The sequence below is a fragment of the Austrofundulus limnaeus genome, unplaced genomic scaffold (assembly GCF_001266775.1).
Source record: "Austrofundulus limnaeus strain Quisiro unplaced genomic scaffold, Austrofundulus_limnaeus-1.0 Scaffold7, whole genome shotgun sequence".
Lineage (NCBI taxonomy): Eukaryota > Metazoa > Chordata > Actinopteri > Cyprinodontiformes > Rivulidae > Austrofundulus > Austrofundulus limnaeus.
This window is the reverse complement of record NW_013952409.1, coordinates 2,115,311-2,120,289: the sequence shown is the minus strand read 5'-3', so window position 1 is coordinate 2,120,289 and position 4,979 is coordinate 2,115,311. Positions and strand designations below refer to the sequence as shown.

The 4,979-nt window shown below is 39.8% G+C and overlaps 1 long non-coding RNA gene across 1 annotated transcript; it reads right to left on the bottom strand.

The window, feature by feature from the left end:
- Positions 1-1,723: 1,723 nt before the first annotated feature.
- Positions 1,724-4,479, bottom strand: LOC106535793 (uncharacterized). Its single transcript, XR_001312481.1, has 2 exons — positions 3,644-4,479; positions 1,724-2,049 (listed from the first exon to the last, which is right to left on the bottom strand). It is a non-coding gene; the product is annotated as an uncharacterized LOC106535793 (long non-coding RNA).
- Between the last annotated feature and the right edge of the window lie 500 nt (positions 4,480-4,979).

Below are 4,979 nucleotides of genomic sequence, written 5' to 3'. Positions count from 1 at the left end.
CTATTAAATATTTATAAAGAAAATATAAAATAGTTATAAAACACTGTTTAACACAATTAAAAAATGGCACTGGAGGAGCATTTTGCAACTAATTAGGTTAATTTGTTATGGTTTTTCTGGGTTCTTGTGTTATTTTAGTTCTAGTCTGGTTTTCTGTCTTGTCCCTCTCTGTTTACCCCCTCCTGCCTGTCTTTGCTCCAGCCCCGCCCACTCTCACCTGTTCCTCATGTTTCTCTCCCAGGTGTTTCTTGTTTCTGCTCGTTAGTTCTCCTTTATATTCTCTTCTCTGTCTTCAGTCTTCGTCAGGTCTTTGTTTCTGTTTGGTGTTCATGATCTTGTCAAAGCTCATGCTCAAGATTTTGTTCATTTTTTGCTGTCACGTCAGCTATTTGTTTTCTTTAAAAAATATTTTTTGCTTAAACTTACCAAGTCTTGCATTCTGGGGTTCTACCAACCAAGTAATTCATAACATAATTGGCAGCAAGTCGGTAAGAGGACTGGATATAAAAAAGTTGTTTTAAAGAAGCTGAATTGTTTTAGAAGTAAAGACACAGAGGCTCTACCAGACCAGACGTTTTTTTTATACAGACTGAGACAGTCATTTTTTATGGCATTTGCCCCAACCAACTCTCTGCATATGTTGGATGATTTCTAACAAAATGTAAACCACTTGCACACCACTGCACCCTGTACTCACTGGTAAACTGGCCATCATTATCTACACGCAGACATTGGTATAATTTTATATACAAATCCATCCTCAGGCTGCTGCCTCCCTACCTACATTCTAAGATATCACAAAGATAGTACAGTCAGCCTACGCTCTTAGGATTTTATTTCCTTGAGTGTTCCATCAGTTCGCACAGAACTTGGAAAAAGACCCTTCTCCTATTCTGAACAATCTTCCTGGAATTCGCTGCTGCAAGACCTGAAACTGTCCAGTTGGATCCCACTGGGTCATTTTAAACACATCTTAAAGGGAAATGGAAAAAAACATCTTTTGCATCACGCTCRTGCTTTTAGGTTGTGTGTTTAACTCTGCTTTCCGCAAATTGTAACTTGACGTTCATGATCTTTGTGTAACTGATACTGTATGTGTCACAGACATAAATGAGACTACACATCTCAATGAGATTACCTGCCTAAATAAATATTTTTAATTGCAAATTTCTCTTGAAAACATAACTTTTTCAAACAGGTTGTGCACAATAACAGCTGTCGAGACCGTGCAGACACAGGCATCTCTTCAGGAGTGTGTACACTGTGGCTGGGTAGCTTAGGGATGTTGTTATTGTGTACAAACTCCTGAAGAGATGCCTGTGTCTCCACGCTGTCTCCTCCGTGCACAATATTTGTACCGTTTCTTCCATGAGTTCCTCTCCATTTGACTACCTTCAGAAAATTTGCTGGAACAGTTGTGAATTCAATTCCGTTCGATTCAGTTTATTTAAATAGCACCAAGTCACAACAAACGTCATCTCAAGACACTGTACAAAAAAAAAAAAAAAACATCAATCTAAGGAAGCCAGCAGATTGTGTTGAATCACTTCATACAGACTCCCATCCTGAGCAGCACGTTGGTGACAGTGGAAAGGAAAAAACTCCCTTTTAACAGGAAGAAGTCTCCAGCAGAACCAGAACTGGGCTCAGAAGGCGGTCAGCACTTCGACCCAAGTAGAGGTCTCTGCAGTACATGGGGGAGTTTCTTGTTCTATGGGTGTAGTATGTCCTAATGTGGCAAGCACATCCCTGTCTCATTTTATATGTAATTTTAAAAAACAGGGACCTTTTTTCAGGTGGGTTGGAGTTGTTTTGACCAAACCGAATTGTTACACATTCCTCCATATGTGTGGTGTTCGATTTTTGTTTGGCTAGCATGTTCTTGTCTTGAGTAATGACTAAAATGAATATTTATAATTAAAAATATAGATGCCTCCCAGCCGTTTCGACCGAGCTGTTCCCAACTTCTTCAAACCCCTGGACCGGTTGGGTTTGCGGGGACGGGAAAGAGACATAAACACAGGAGGACTGGTCCAGGTGCATTTTCCTCTGGAAGAGAGACAAAGAAAACACATTATTGATAGAAATAATTACAACAAACGTAGAGGAGACAGACAGCAGCAGAGTGAGGAAATTTGGACTGTTTAGGCCTGTAGCTGCAGAACCAAGGTCTTATTCACACCTGACAGTCCGGTAGACTCGGTTCGATTGGGGACCAAAACTGCAAGCTTTGTTTACATTTTCTGTTGGTGTGGTTTGAATTCACACTGCACTTTCTCAACCGAACTAAACCCTGTAAACAACCTGTTCCCGCCCTCACCTGTTGGCGCTGCACAAAGAACCACCAAAGTAATCAACTTGTAAACCTCAGAAGAAGACATGGAGCAACTTCCTTCTTCACAAAAAGTAAACAAACAATAGTAACGTTACATTTTAGCGATTATAGGGTTTGTTTTTTGTTTTTGGCGAATGTGCTAAACAAGTATTCTTTAACGAGCTCAGCATGAGAGGAAGATGAGGCGGAACCACGGAGAATGTTGTTTTGCACACAAGTCGGCTGAGGAAGCTCCGTGTTAATCCAGTAGGAGCTCGTCCAGCTCCACAGTCATGATGTCCACCTTATACAGTCGTCCAGCGAGGTATTTACACCATATAAGTAGATTTATTACTGTTATTACTCAGAATGTCATGYGGTATAGTCCGCTTCCTGCTTTTGGAGCGGTCTCTGGTCCGCTTGGCGTTCACACATGCAATCGAACCGCACCAGTTTGTTTCAATCGAACCAAGACCAAGGTTTTCAGGCGGACCAGAGTTCGATTTTTTTGGTCCGAATCAGAGTTTGATTACATGTTCACACCTCCACAAACGAACCGGACTTTCCAGGCAAACAAACTAGAATTTGATTAAATCGGACTAAACAATGCAGGTGTGAAYACGACCTAGAAATACTTCAGGAAACCAACCTGAACTACAGAATTTATCAGAAGGAAAGTTCGAGGACAGAGCTGATCCTCACTGGAAAAGTTAAGTCGAACTAACACCATTGCAATTCACCTGCTTTCCAGCAAATACTCACTCACCAAAAAAAGAAAAATATAAGTTCTGACCAGCTACATAAAATTTGACACATAACACCTAGAAGAAGTTGTGCCTGGACTGTCAGGAACAGACTCTTTAAGTTCATGTGAGAACAAAATGATGTGATTTTTATCAGTGTCAGCTTCACGGACACAAACTAGAAGTTAGTTCCACAAGAGAGGAGCGTAAGAACTGAAAACTCTGCCTCCTAATCCACTTTTAGAGACTCGAGGAACCACAAGTAAACCTGCGGTCTGAAAACAAAGGGAAATACAGAACAATAGGATCATTATGGAGCACTTGGAGAGTAATCAAAGGATGCATCTATAACAGATTATTACATTCGATTCAAGAGGATCATTACAGTTATTAAAAAATAGCCAACAAAAATGGCTCTAAGTGCTAAAGTTTGGTGTGATAGTAGCTGAGAGTCAAACTCATGAGATTACATATTCGGCTAGTTTCAAGGTAAGAAAACACATAAGAGTAATCAGAGGTTCTTTTGTTTAATCTAAGAAAGGTTTTCGGTCGAGGTTGTTCATGGTGTGAAGGTGCTGCTGCTCACTGTCAGCCTCCAGCCCACCCAGTGTGCAGCTTCCTGACAAAGCCCAGCCTTTTGTTTCACACAGAAACGTTGCTTTCCTGCATCAACTTTGTTCGTGACTGAAACGGCTGCATGAGCTGAGAGATAAAATCGGAGCCACGGTACGGCTGAAGCACTGTTTGTTGGCCTGCTTCCTCCACAGATTTTTACATAAACAGGGTGGATCCCGTCCACACCGGAGAGAGCTGTCCCGTTGTGCCARCACTCGCTGATGTAAGAATACATGAGCTGGCTTTTTGCATGTGTGCAATACTTTTCTTTAAAACCTGATAGGTTTAAAAAAAAAAACGCTCTCATCACCCTGTTTCCTCTAAAAACAGCAACACATGTTCTCTGGCTAAACGAAAAACATTCACAGTGACTCAAATGAGCTTATTAAAAGCCTAAACTATGCCTCCAAGAAACAAAACACCAACATTCTTTAAGCGTAAGAGCTTGAGGAGTGACTGTATTAGGAATATGAGGCAGTTAACTTTAAGCAGGTGATGCTAATTGAGTGGTACAGCCCATCTGGAGCTGATTTTAAAGCATCGCTCAAACAATTCCTGTAAGGATTCTGGCAGAGTCGGGAGGATGCAGCAGACCACGTGTAGAAGTCTTAAGGCCTGTATTGATCAGATATTTCAGGGTAAATGAGAGAACATTTCCTCAATTATTGTCTTTTGATTGGTTTTTTATTAGTATCTTCTGATTCATGGTTTTTGTTTTACTTCCTGTGTGACATTCATTAACCTTCAGTTATTGTGTGAATTCTACATTATTGAGATAAATTATTCTTCCGGACTTTTTCAGCAACTCGTTCCACAATCTTTGTGCTTTTTCAACAATGCATGTATCAAAAATGTTCAGCTCTTCCTGAGCATTTCAGCTATGATTTTTGGTATTTTAGCAATTTATACTTTTTGAGGTGTTTAGCTTTTTTGACCATGTTTCTCTCACTGAAAATGAATGGAGCTGCAACATCTTTAAAACCCTTCAAATGTTCATAAATCTACTGTTCCTTTCACTTGTTCTTTTTAACATTTTTGTGCTAATTTCAGCTTCCTTATGCTTCAATTGAGCTGATTTTAGCTTTTTTTCTGTTTGTTTTAGCTATCATTCCTACCTTTTCTGCTATTCTTCTGCTAATTTAAACTTCTTTATGCTTCTTCCAACTTCTTTCTGCTGTTTTAGGCATTTTATGCTGTCTGCTTATTTCAGCTGTTTTCTGTGATTTTAGCTACTTTTAGAAAATTAGAGATTTTTTTCAGCAAAATTCATTTTTTGAATCATTTCAGCTTCTTTCTGCTTCTATTTT